The sequence below is a fragment of the Equus caballus genome, chromosome 22 (assembly GCF_041296265.1).
Source record: "Equus caballus isolate H_3958 breed thoroughbred chromosome 22, TB-T2T, whole genome shotgun sequence".
Taxonomy (NCBI): domain Eukaryota; kingdom Metazoa; phylum Chordata; class Mammalia; order Perissodactyla; family Equidae; genus Equus; species Equus caballus.
This window is the reverse complement of record NC_091705.1, coordinates 39,997,356-40,010,970: the sequence shown is the minus strand read 5'-3', so window position 1 is coordinate 40,010,970 and position 13,615 is coordinate 39,997,356. Positions and strand designations below refer to the sequence as shown.

The following is a 13,615-nucleotide window of genomic DNA, read 5'->3' as shown; positions in this document are numbered from 1 at the left end:
GCCACGTCCTCCGCTGAGAGGAAGCAGGGCGAGAGCATGCTGAAGGCTGAGGAAGGAGGAGAGAATGGAAAATAGTACTCCCGAGCAGGAGAATGACGGGACCGAGGAGGTGGAATGGGACTGTTGGGCGCTGCCGAGGGTCCACTTAAGGTTTGTACGCAAAAATGTAAAGAGACCCTCGACACAGTTGTGTGTTTTTATCCGGCACTGTCCAGCTTGGGCGTGGCTCTGGACGGCGGGATGGAATCAGGGTCAGGGTTTTGCTGGACGAACTCGACAGAGGGAGAGAGACAGGAGGGCTGAGGGTGTGTGCACCGGAGCTGCTGGAACCGTGGAACTGGAATTGAAGATGCCCTTCCTGGGGCTGTTACATCAGAAAGTGGGCGTGATTCTCACAGAGCAGCGGGACTTCATCTCGTTCCCCCTTGGCCATGGCTGTTCAGTCCTGGCCTTGGTACTCGGTTGAATTGCGTCCCCCAGAAAGATCTGTTCAAGTCCTGATCCCTGGTACCTGTGAAGGTGGCCTTATTTGGAAATAGGGTCTTTGCCAATGTAACCAAGGTAAGATGAGGTCACACCAGATTAGAGCGGGTCCTAAAGCTAGTGTCTTTGTAGGAGGAAGGAAAGGGAGATCAGGACACAGAGACATGGACACAAGAGGGAAGAAGTTGATGTGAGGATGGAAGCATACGTATAGATATGTATCTACATGAACATATATATATCTGCGTGTGTTGAATAGCTAATAACAACAATAACGACAATAATTTACCCTCCAGAGTAAGACCCGGGGAAACACTTCCCACAACTGCAAAATCTTTAGCCTACACCCTGAATCAGTAGTTCTCAACAGACACAGTTTTGATCCCCAGAGGATTTTCGTTGCTATTTTTCATTGGAATCATTTTTGTTTGTCGAAACTTTCAGGGCGGGTGCTATTGGCATCTAGTGGGCGGGGGCCAGGGATGCTGCTAAACATCCTACAATGCCCGGGACAGCCCCCAGCACAGAGAATGATCCTGACCCAAATGTCCATAGTGCCCAGGTTGAGAAACCCTGCCTAGAAACACAAGATATTCAAATTGGAAGAAACATCTCATATCACAGAAAAAGTCCCTCATTTAAGGATGGGTAAACTGTGGCCGAGAAAAGGAAACAATTTGTCCAAAGGTATGATATCAGGGAGGGGAGGAGCTGAGACAAATGCTCAGGGTCCCTTTGCCCAGGCTAGAGTTCCAGCCACTGAACCTCGGTACCCCATCGCTGGAAATGAGAACGGAGTGGAAGCTGCCAAACAAAAAGAAGAGGGCCTCTTCCCCACCCCCAAGAACCAATCCGGTTCTTGACTCTTCAAAGCCCGAGACCGACAGCAGGCAAGGCGGTGGCTGAGAACCACCTCTAACCCTGCGCCCGGTACATGGCACTGTGCTCGGCCCTGAATGCCAGCTCACAGCAAGGAGCCGCGCCGTGCCCACCAGCCAACCTCATGCTGGGCTCCAGCCCAGATCACTAAAGAGATGCCCTCTCCGTGGCTAAATGCCTTGGCGACACAGGTGGTGTCCTCTGCTTTCCCCAGAGCCAGGGCTACAGGGCTCCCGCCGCGGGGTGTCTCCTGTCTGCTGTAGAATGGCGCCTGAGCCCCCAAACAAGACAGGAGGGTCTGCAGTTTCCTACTGCTTTACAGGAAGCACACCGCCGGGGCCACGATGCTGCCATCCCCCCTCACCCTCGGAGAGAGCTCCCTTTGGCAGGAGGCAAGGAGGAACGAGGGATAACAGATCGCTCCTTGAAGCATTTATGAAGCTGGAATCAAGACCTTGTCTTAGGCCCCCAGCAACAACTGGGTACCTTGTGTCCTGATGGGTAACAGAACAGCCACCCACGCCTGGGATCTTCAGGATTTTTCCATCAGAAGCCAATTTAAGTACATCGGTTGGGCTGGAAACCCCTGTCATCCCCAGGTCTTCATGGCGACCAGTTACCCGTTCTGCGTCTAGACTTGGAATTTCTGAGTCAACAGTGGAAACACGCACTGGTGGCTGAGATTAAAACAACCAGTTTTATCCAAGTTTTATCTGCTGTTTGCAAAGCATTTCCACGTCCTGAAACTCCTGGAATCTTCACAATCTTCCAGAGAGGATGCAGAGCAGGGATTTTTAGCTGCATTTAACAGATGAGTATCTGGCCTCAGAGGGTGTGGTGATATGTCCAAAGTCACACACCTGGTAAGTGCGGGAGCTGAAGTTCAAGTTCAGGCCTTGTCATTCTCCGCCTTCTCGCCACCACACACACGCCTGTGGGAATGTTAACGGTCTGATCAAAGTCCAGTCCACTGGGTCACCCCTAGCCCACCGTGATAGCCCCAGAACACTTTAGTAAAACCCTAGGGCTTCAAACAAGAGTTTAAAGGCCAGCCCCACTCTGGATCACTTTCTCTGCCCTTCTCCGTGCCCTTGGAGGCTGACTTGTACTTGCCTCCATCTTCTGATTGGGCAAGGCCAATTGGGAGCCTCAGCAAGATGGACGGAGGAGAGCACCATTGCCGCAGGCTGCCTGGGTCCCTCAACTGAAGGTCATCGGTCCTCTCAAGTGCTCTCATTAGGAGAAAAAGAAAACAAAATGGAGGATGGAGAGGTCTGGAGTAGAAGTGGGGTTGTTGCAATTTTAAATAGGGGGCCCAGGAAAGACTTCCCCTTGAAGGTGGCATTTGAGCAAAGACCTAAGAACAAGTGAATGATCAAGCCGTGCAGATATCTTGGGGAAGAACTTTCCAGACACCTGTTGTGTTGGAGCAATAGCAAAGCAGCTAGACCACATGCTCAAGGGATGGCCCAGGGCACAAAGGGATGGATGGCCCCAGGGAATGGACTGGATTTAAGGCAGCGTAGGTGGGGCAGGAGCCAAAGAGAAGAGGGGAGGGCAGCCATGGCTCAGCCCAGCGAATCCGTTACTAGTAGAAAAATAGCGTGAGAGACAAGCTGCCTGGAGGAAGGATCTGCGACTCAGCTCTGAGCCCTTCGAGAAGCGATTACTGAATGAGTTGAGCGTACTCAGCCCTGGACGTCACTTTCCCAGAGCTGCCTCCATCGCTCTTAAACCTTCACTCCCTTTACTTTTCCTCCCTTTGTTTATCATTGTCTGTCCCTACGTGTGTCTTTGTTTATTGCCTCTCTACACAAGAATATTTAAAGTGCATGAAGACAGAGACCCTCCCTGTCACGGCCAAGGCCATATCCCCAAGATCAAGTAGAAGGCTTGGCACACAGCAGGTGCTCAACGAATGTTTAAAAATGAATAAATGTGTGGATTGATGAACGCACAAACTATTACCACCACTGAAAGCTAATTTTTTCCTTTTCCCCAAAAGAGTTTTCATTCCAGTCCATATGAAAGGAGATGCAAGACCTACAGCTTTACCACTGAGAAGAAAGCATAGCTTTTAAGCACTCAGGGTCCGTGAGTCAACAAAGCATTTGGCACACAGTAGGTGCTTAATAAACAGTCACTGACTTGACCAGAGATGTAACCTGAAGTACTGAGAAAAGCATTAGCCTGGGAGCCCCAATTCAGCCCTGAATCTACCCCACAGTTTCTAAATGCCACAACGCACTATCTTGAAATATAAGTCTTTGTGCTCTCATTGCCTTCTCCACCCATCCTTCCTGTACAAGACTCTGCCCTGATAAATCAGAGGGATCCACACCAAGTGGGAGAGAATTAAAATTGTTTCAGCAGAAATGAAAGGAGAAATTGATAACATTCCTTTTTTTTTCTTACTTCAAAGGAAGCTCTTGAAAATAAATGGGAGGCGCCAAGGGAAACAGGCATTAAGTGTACGCCATAATAATGATATAAAAAGAGAACAGAGAGATTTCCAGAGACCCCCATCCCAGGCGTGGCTGGAAGAGACTGGGCGACCGAGGGGACTGGACTTGGCAGGACCAAGAACAGGATTCAAGTCAGCATCGAGAGCTCTGGAAGCTCAGCCCACCCTTGCAGACCCCCTGCCAGCAAGTAAGTAACCCCCTGAACTGTTCAGAGCCAAACAAGGGCCTTCCACTGGCAGCCGCTCAGAGGCCCCCAAGGATCCCCCAGCAGGATGATGCCCATCTAAAGCCAGGACTCTGCTGAGCACTAACTGAACTGCTGCTGTGGGTCAACTCTGTCGTCAATAGTTTGAGATACTTCTGCGTTCCACCCACATCCCACCCTCTTGATATCCAGGGGCTGGTGGGCTATGAGGGCAAAAGCCCCAGCACCTGGCCCCGTCTGAGACTGGATGGCAAATGGCCAAACCCAGGGCAAGAGATACATGAGAGCTTCACCTCTGGGGCCTGTTTCCTCTTCTGTAAAGTGGAGAGGGAGATCCTTGACCTCAAGCAAGCAGCTGGCAGATGAAAAGGAGAGGAACTTCCCTCCACTTGAAGTGCTCTCAGCAGCACTTGTGTAGGAGAAGCACGGGGGGCGGGGGGGGGGGGGGGGTGGGGAGGATGAGGAGGAAGATGAGAGCCAGCCCAGCACAAAGCAGAGATGGCTCCCAGGAGCTTGCCTGCAAATAGCTGGGACAACAAGCCAGACATTCGGTTCCACGATTGCTTCTTGAGGAAGAGACAGTGGGACCAAGGCAACAAGAATTCATTCTCTCAACCATCCAGTCATTCACTCTACAAATGTTTATTGAGCATCTTGTGTGTGCTACTGTGCACTGTGCAAGACCCTGGGAATAAAGCTGTGAACCAGAGAACACAGGGGTTAGTGAGGCAGACAAGTACATCAAGATACTTAAGGATAAGTATTTAACTACAGTTGTCAAAGTGCTGCAAGGAAAAAAATACAGAGATCGCTTTCGTCAAGAACTGAGAAGGGTCTGAGATCTACCCTACCTGCAAGCTAGCAAGTGAGCCCACCGCAGTTTTATGGATGCCGGCAGAAGACAGGAGACTCCTGGGTCAGAGACAAAGGACGGTTATTACTTACAGCCATAGCAGTAGCCAGAGCATCAACATTTTCTTGCACAAGTTCCCCAAACCCCGATTCCCACAGAGCAGTGCAAAGACATGTAATGAGTTGCATTACGGGAAAGGAATCCTGAGCCCTGGAAACCCAAATCTGTGTGTGTGTGTGTGTGTGTGTGTGTGTGGTAAAAACATACAACGCAAAATCTACCGTCTTAACCATTTCTCAGTGTGCAGTTCAGTAGAGTTAAGCATATTCTCATTGTTGTGCAACAGATCTCCAGAACTTTCCCATCCAAACTCTTGCAGGATGAAACAGTTCCCACTAAATAACTTCCCACTCCCCTCCCCACTCCCCCGCCTCTGGCAGCCACCATTCTACCTTCTGCTCCTACGAATCTGACTACTCTAAGTACCTCCTACAAGTGGACTCAGACAGTATTTGTCTTTTTTTGTGACTGGCTTATTTCACTTAGTATAATGTCCGCAAGGTTCATCTATAGCATTGCATGCGTCAGAATTTCCTTTCTCTTTAAGTCTGAATAGTATTTAGAAACCCAAATCTTTTATCATGGACAGTAAATATGCCTGCCCTTTGCTCTGGAGAAAGACACTGTCTCTATCTTCCAAGACTATTCACTGCATGAACATCCTCTAAAATATAGTCTGAAGGAAGGCAGTTTGTGCCTTTGCTTGCAAGATGTGTAGAAACACAAGACACCCAGGAGAATGGTCTCCAGACAACTCTCAATCCAAAAAAGATTCACCCCTCCACCCATCCATCTATCCTGGGGGGGACCAGCTACTAAGCACAATGCTTCAAATAATAATGGTCTGTGCCCTCACACAGCTCACAGCCAGGCTTCAATCACACCTACAGACAGAAGACTCCAGCACAGGGAGGTGGTGTATCATTTTAATTGAGGACATGAGGTTTTCACCCCGCAAGTTTGCTCCTAGGAATTTCCTAAAAACGAGTGCACACGTCCACCAAGAATGTTCATAGCAGCTTTACCCACAGTAGCCCATAACTGGAAACGACCCACATGTCCATCAACAGATGAATGGAGAAACAAATGCAGTGCATCTGTACAACGGAACACAACCAGGCAGTGAAAAGGAATGAAGCACTGACACTCACAACACGGATGCTGAGCGTGGAGCTTGATGCTGAGGAAAAGAAGGCAGACGCCAAAGAGGACGCTCCGTAAGCTTCCATTCGCGTGAAATTCCAGAAGACGCAAAGTGGATCTGTGCTGAAAGAAACTGGAACAGGGGTCGCCCCTGGGATGACAGGGCCAGGGAAGGGGGCTTAACTGGAAGAGGAAGGAACTTCCTGGGGTCCCGGAAATGCTCTGTACCTTGATAGGTATATGGAGATCTGTGCGTTTCACTCTGTTTAAATTATACCACAATTTGCTAAAGCCGTGTTTAAAGAACACGGGCTTTGCAGTCGGGCAGACCAACCCCTAGACTTTTTGACCAAGCAAACCAATCGATTCTTCTTTGCATTTAAGCCGGTTTGAGAAGAATCCTGGCTCCCCCTGCTTCTCCTCACCTCTGCGTGTCCGGTGCCTGTCACAGGGCAGAGCACAGACCCGGAGCTCAGCAAACAGGGTCACATGCGCCAATAAAAGGGGCACTAGACATATGGCCTCGGAGCATCTTTAGGAGTAAACTTTGTTTCCACAAATAAAATCTTATCTATCTTATCTAAAGCAAATGAAAGTGATCCCACAGACATTTAAATTTGCATTCCTTACTGAAAACTGTGCTCTTGTTTAGGGACCATTGGAAGTCCCTGAAATCCCTTCATCCCTTCACTCCACATGCGCAGACATGCGGGGCGCCTCTGTGTGCCGGTACTGGCGAGGTTACTGGAGAGGTTGAGGCGAGTGAGACAGACACAGACGCGGTCACTGCCTGGTGGAGCTCGCATTCTGGTGGGAGATGGAGCTCGCATTCTGGTGGGAGCGACAACAAAAATGCAAATTAAACTCTGATAGGAGATCTTTGCAGGTACTGATCAGAGCTCTGAGGACAAAACAATGGAGGATGTCAGAGAATGTGATGGAGAGTGACTGGAGGGTGCTTCAGACAAGGCAGGAGGGGCGGCCTCCCTGAGGAGGGGACATCTGAGCTGAGGCCGGAAGGGGAGGAGCAGCAGTGCCCTGAAGTGCTGGCGGAGGAGCCTTGCAGGTAGATGATGCCTCGTGAGGGGAGTCCCTTGAGGCTGGCCTTCTGAGATTCTGAAGAGGTGGACTGGAATAATGTGAAATGGCTGGGGCCGGAGCCTGTCAGTTTTGTTCTGCCTCTCACTTGCTGTGCAATTCCCCATGAGTCTCTTGCCCTCTCTGGGCTTTGTTTCATTATCTGAACACTGCGAGAAGATCTGACAACACGATCTCTAGGAGCTGTTCCAACTGTGACAAATCAGGGGCATTTGACAGGACATTTGCAAAGCACAGGCTGCACGCTCTCAAGGTTTTGAGTCCAAAAGGACGAAAGACCAAGGGACAGAGTCAACCCGGGCAGTGCCCTCTAGGGCAAACCAAATGCATCTCAGGCCCAAGAGGATGAGGGCTGAGGCTGAAGGCTCTGACAGCTTTGCTGCTGCAAAATGAAGATGTTCTCTGGTCTCCCAGCCCTGTCTGCAGGAACAAAACAAGGTGGCGCAAACCCAGAGCACTCCGCGGAGCTGTCGGCAGCCCTCCGACTGGCTGCAGCCTTGGAAATAAATGGGCCCGTCAGCTGCCGAGGAGGGTGAGCTCAGGATTTCAGACGAAAATGAAATAAGAGGGAACACAGCCCAGAAGCAATGCAAAGTGACGACAAGGGGATTCAAATCTTCCATTGCAGCAAGACGGATGCTCGGAGCTCAGCATCCGGGCGCTGACCTCAGACGTGGGGACACAGGGGCTACGAGCTCATGCCCAGGGGCTGGCAGGTGGGCCCTGCACTTCTGGGATCCCTGGGCTGTCTGAGGGGACCTGGTCTGGGCTGGCAAAGCCCCTGCTTTCTTGCCCCAGCCCTCCCCTGTCCTCCTCTTGCTGAAGCCGTGTAGTCCAGTGTGTCTCCAGATCAAAGAGCCTACAGTAGCAGAGCTGGGGGCCAGCTAACTTCAGCCCGGTGCCAAGGGAAGGAAGCCTCAAACTTCACAGCCTCCTGGCAGGAGGGAAACAGATTACAGCCCCAGGAAATGGATGATGCAGAGAAGACAACAATAGAAAAACCCATCACCTGCCGGTACCTCCAATCCTGGTAAAATCCAGGTTCCAGGCATTCTGTGTCTGGTGCAATTGCAGCCTCTTGTTTTCTGGCTGTGCATTCCTGAGCAAGTTACCTACCTGCGTCTCAGGTCCCTTGTCTCTAAAATGGGAGAAGTAACAGTGATGACCACACAGGGTTATTGTGAAATTAAACGTAAAAATCTGAGAACAGTATCTGGCACATAGTAAGTGCTCTTGATAAGTTAGTTAATTTTTATAAATTTATTGTTTTATGTTCACACTAAGTATATCTCTACATGTCCAGGTAAAGCAGCATGGTAGCAGCCAAGTTCCAACACTGGAGTTCGTTGATACTAAGACTCTTCAGACTGATTCACAGCAAGCACCCTCCTAAGTGTCCCCTCCCCACCTCCCCAACAATTTTCAGAGTGATGCCCAGCCTCCCTTTGGGCCATGCTAAGCATCAGCCAGTGCATAGTGCTCTGATGAGCTGTCTACCCTCTTAAAGAAAAAAGTTAGAAGGGATTAAAATCTCAAAATCCTCTAGGGGCCAGGAAGGTAAAGTAGATAAGTAAAGGGAGCCTAATGTTAGACATTAAGGAGTAGTGGGGATTGTGGCAAACTGGAAGACCCATGCCCCACTTAAGGAAAAAGGTGCTACCAGATCTAGCCAATTTTTGCCAGGGAGGAATGTAGGCTCAGGGTTGGCACACCTTCTAAGTTTTCAAGGGAAGCCGAAAACCCAGAGTTTTATTTGAGATCTCCTGATTTTCAAGTATTGGCACATAATTCATTATTTTTAAAACACAGAAGGCTAGCCAGATACATCTGTTTGTACCCTCTGAGTGGAGGAGCAGAGCCCTCCCAGCTGTTACTGACTGCCAGGCAAGTGCCCTCTCCCTGCAAGAACCATTACATTCCGGCTTTGCTGAAGCAACAAGAAACTCTGGACCGATCTTAATTAAGCTCCAGGCAGAAGGTCTATTAGTTGATAAAGGCTTTGGAAAAAAAGTGAGAGAAGAGTCCCCTGAGGGCTGGAGCAGCGGAGGAGAACTGAAAGAGGGAGGTGCACTTTGAAACAGGTTTTGAGGGTTGTCAGAACTAGGAACAACTGAGGAACAAGCCACAATCCAGAGGAGGGATGGAGGGAGATGGGGAGTTAGAAGGAACTGAAAGCTGTAACTCAGAGCTTCGCCCATTCAAGTGTGGATGCAAAATGTCACACCACAGCTCTCTCTGGAGGAGAGTCCATTAGGAAGGTGACTGCCCACTGCTCTGGGCCGCTGGCACTTGGAGACGGCCCCCAGGATGCAGGGTCCCCCCAGGAGGAAGGACAGTGCACCGTCCTCTCAAGGTGACCTTCACTGAGCTGGACGTCCTCTACCCCGGGCACACTTCTCTCAGCACACGGGTCTGCTTATGTGCTGGCTCCCTCGCTAGAACGTCAGCTCTTCCAGGGCTGGACAGGTTTCTTTTGTATCCTGAGTGGTTGCTCAGCACTTGGCATTTGGGAAGCTTCCTAATGAAGGTGTGTCACATGATCCAGTGATTGGAACCAAAGAGCAAGAAGCAAGAATAAAGGGCACGACTACACCTCCAAAACTGAAACTCCCCCCAGGATGGGGAAAACGACAAGGGCATCAACGCTCATTGCACAAAGCAGCCACGAAGATGTGGTGTTTGCACAGAGGATCACCTCACATGGGATGGGGAAAGGCCGGTGACATAATGGCCAGAGTCAGAGGCCTAAAACAGGCCCAAAGCCCCCAGGAGATGCATACAATACACAACCTATCAGAGTTCTAAGGAGTGTCTTGGATCATTCTAGAACTAGAGCCAGGAATAGCCCGTCCCTGGAGAGATGGTGCAGCTGAGCGGCTCAGGGCGCCGAGGGTACATGCATTCAGTCACACAGCTGGTCTAGTGGCACAAGCTGGACCAGAAGCCAGGTCTCCTGACTCCCAGTCCACAGCACCCTGGACCAGGAGCTGAGCTGGGGCTGGACTGAGGCCGGTGGGGCTCTCGCCTGGGGGTGAAATTTAAGGAGGCGCCAAAAAGCTCAGGAATCAAGATAAATAAAATTTTGATATGATATTTTTTAAGAATCAAATTTAGTGCAAAACCAATCCATGGTGAGCAAAATACCAACTTTTAAAATAAAGACTTAAAGAAAGTTGTCCCTTTGCACACCTCAGCCTCACTGGCTGCGCCCGGCTCCCGGAGTCCTGAGGTGACCATTGACAGCGACCTGAAGGAACCGGTTCTGTGGAAGCCTATGGGAAGATCATTCCAGGCAGAGGGAGGCACAGAAAGAAGGCAGAATGCCTGGAGCAGAGAGAGCGCAAGAGAGGTGGCAGGGGACTGCCCATGCACCCACCCCCACCGCAACTTGCCTTGCCGAGCAGCAGTTTTTCTACAAGCTGTGCCCAGGGACACCCAGTTAGACCCCCGGCAGGAGAACTAAGGAAGAAAATCCCCCCACTCCCACCCCTACCATCACCCCCCCACTCCCACCTCCCCAGACTCAGCTCCTAACTCTCACCAGTTGTCTTGCAAATCTAAGCCTTTTCATCTCAAGGGGAAGAATGGACAAACGGCGTGGACAGCTCTGGGTAACCCTTCGTGCCCTGGAAAAACAACCCAGAACTTTATGACTTACCGAGAGTTGGCTATGAATGAGAAGGAACGCCTGTCCTTTAACCGCTAACTGTGACTCCCTTTTAAGGTATTTCCTCCGGGCCAGGGAGGCCACATCCTCCTCCTGCCCCCAAAACTAAGAGCAGCTTGTTTTCTAGTGACAAGTTGGGCTTTCAGGTCAGACAGCCCTGGGTTCAGATCCAGCTTTGCCATTTCCTGTGTGACCCTAGACAATTTACCAAGATGAGAGGTCAGCAGCTCCTGCTTCCAGGGGCCCGTTGGTAATTTAAGTGACATGATGTGGGCTGAGGCCCAAACCACAGGCAAGGGAGGGGATGACCCGGCCCCAGCACACTGCTCACGTGAGGGATGTCAGCCACATCTCCCAGTGTTTCAGAAGAAAAAAATTTATGTGAAATCTCCCGATCTTTAAAGATTGGCAACTAATTCAAAATTTTTAAAAAAATTTTAACCCAGCAGGGCCCAATAAAACAGGTCTGTGAGCCAGAGCCCACCGACTGGCCCAGTTTGTGCCTCTGATGTCTACGAATAGCCCTCGTAGGTGCTCAGCAAGCATCCACGGCTCCTGTCTTCTCAGGGAACTCTCACAGGCACCATCAGCATCCATTTCCACACAACAGCTCGGGAAGGATGCTTCTCAAGAGGGAAATGAAAATATGAAGGGAAGAGCTGAAAATCTGGAAGCCTTTAAAGGGAGGGAGAAACTGCGAAGAGGGAATTCCTTAAAAGGATTTAAAAGAATTTTATTGGACGTAGTTTAGCACAAGTCGGGGATAAGACCAGGCAGTAATTTAACTCCTGGGCACAGCAAGTGAGTCTGTGCATGTGGGGGGTGGATAGGGGGTGGGAGGGAGGGACCGTCCTTACTGATGGGCTCTACCAGTAAGACAGAAGTTTCGGGGTCTTCTATCCACAGGTCACCCCAACATTTCACTGAGGCACACAGTGTTCGGAAAGGCCTAGCCCCCAGGGACAGCCCTTCCCTGAGGCGCTCACCAGGTCCAGCTGATCCTACACAAGAGGAAGCAAGGCGTCAGGCCCCGAGACCCCGCTGGATCTGGCAGCTCCTGTGGGCTCTGAAGTCAGACCCAGCAGGGTTGAGTTTCAAGTCTTCAACATCAGTGGTTCTCAAAGTGGGATCCCCAGACCAGTAGCACCAGCACCACCAGGGACCTTGTTCTAAGGGCCCCCCAGCAACCCTACTGAATAGAAACTTGTCGGGGGGGCGGGGGGGACTGCCATCTGGGTTTTAACAAGTCCTGCAAAGAACCCGGATTTGGATGCATAATAAAGTCTGAGAACTGCTCCACATCCTCCCCCTGGGGCTTCAGCAAGCCCCAGGTCTCTCTGAGATGACCAGATCCATCCCATAGCACTGTCCTGAGCGTTCCCACAGCGTTTATGTCAGAAGCCTGGTCTGTTCTGTCCATGCCTGGCAGCGTGGAAGATGCTGGAGGGAGAGCACTAACCCTGGCCCCGATGGAGCTTGATTTCTAGCTGGAAGACAGACAGTAAGCAAGGAAAAGAGATAGAAACGCCAATTTTCAGAGGGGAGAGGAAGGCGGGGACCTGACCCAACACCTAGAGCTAACAGTGTTTCTCAAAGTGCGCTCCGGGGACCACCGGATGGCCACAGCCCGCACACCCTCCCCAATACCCATCTCTGCTGTGCCTCAAACGTGCCTCCTCTGGCTCACCTCGCGGCCATTGCCTTTGCTGTTCCATCCACCTGGAAAGCTCTCTCCCAGATCATCCAAAGACGGGCTCCCTCTTCTCGTTCATGGTCAGCGTAAACACCCCCTCCTCGGAGGCCTATCTAAAGTGGTCCCGCCCCTCACTGTACCCCCACCCCGCTCTGGCTTCTTCCTTGCCCTTCTCACAGACTGCAGCTGTGCAGTTAGGGGTGTTCCTGGTCCTGCCTCTCCCCCAGCAGAAGGTGAGTTCTAGGGGGCAGGTCCTTGTCTGTCGTGGTCGCCCACGGCAGAGCTGCTTCACAGCCCTTCCTGAATCTCTGATGGTGGGAAAAGCGGCAGAGACTGGAAGGAAAAGAGGAAAGGAGGTGCGAGGCAAGCGACTCTAAGAGGCCGGCTCTGCGGGGGCGCCCTCTCAGGCAGAGCCCTCCAACCCAACCTGGGCAAAAGCGCGACTCCCACCAACTCTGAGGCGAGCTGGCGCTCCTGGCCGGCTGCCTGCCCTCCGGGTGCGGGACTCCGGGAGCCCAGGACCCATTGCGAGCGCCCAGCCTGGGCCGGGGTGCGGGCGGCTGGGCCACGCGGACTCTGGGGCAGTGATGCACACGGACCTGGAGGGAGAGGCACCTGGCGTGGCCGTTGCTGACCCTAAGAAGTTGACGTGGCAAGGCGCGTGCAGCCCGTGTCCCGTGGTAGCAAGAGGGGCTCACCAGCAGCGGCGCACTAGGACCTCCAGGGAAAAGCACAAGACACGGCGCGTGTGGCCCCGGGATGTGGAAGCGCGTGGAGGATGCGGCCCCGGGACAGCGGAGCGTGGGACTTTGCATGGCACGTGTAGACCCTGGGGCACTGGCTCCAGTGACCAGCGGTGCACTTGAACAGCCAGGGAAAGCACGTGACACTGCGCGCGACCCCAGGAGGCTGGCGCGCGGCTGAGCGCGTGCAGCCCCGGGGCAGCCGAGCGCCGGGAGCCTACGGCCTGCGCGGGGCGGGGGAAGGAGGAGAGGGGGTGGCAGGGGGCGCTTCGTGCGTGCCCCCGAGGCCGGGGCTCCAGAAGGTGCCGTGAGGAGCCCTGCCCAGC

General features: G+C 52.1%; 1 long non-coding RNA gene across 3 annotated transcripts; it reads right to left on the bottom strand.

The window, feature by feature from the left end:
* Positions 1–1,781: 1,781 nt before the first annotated feature.
* LOC106782449 (uncharacterized) lies at positions 1,782–13,162 on the bottom strand. Of its 3 annotated transcripts, none has more exons than XR_011430667.1 (8): positions 12,541–13,162; positions 10,728–10,812; positions 8,206–8,324; positions 6,719–6,919; positions 6,097–6,221; positions 4,884–4,944; positions 2,476–4,729; positions 1,782–2,294 (listed from the first exon to the last, which is right to left on the bottom strand). It is a non-coding gene; the product is annotated as an uncharacterized lncRNA (long non-coding RNA). The 3 variants fall into 3 exon arrangements; XR_011430665.1 differs by having other exon boundaries at positions 8,196–8,324; positions 12,541–13,153; XR_011430666.1 differs by lacking the exons at positions 10,728–10,812; positions 12,541–13,162 and adding an exon at positions 10,845–11,501 and having other exon boundaries at positions 8,196–8,324.
* Positions 13,163–13,615: the final 453 nt, after the last annotated feature.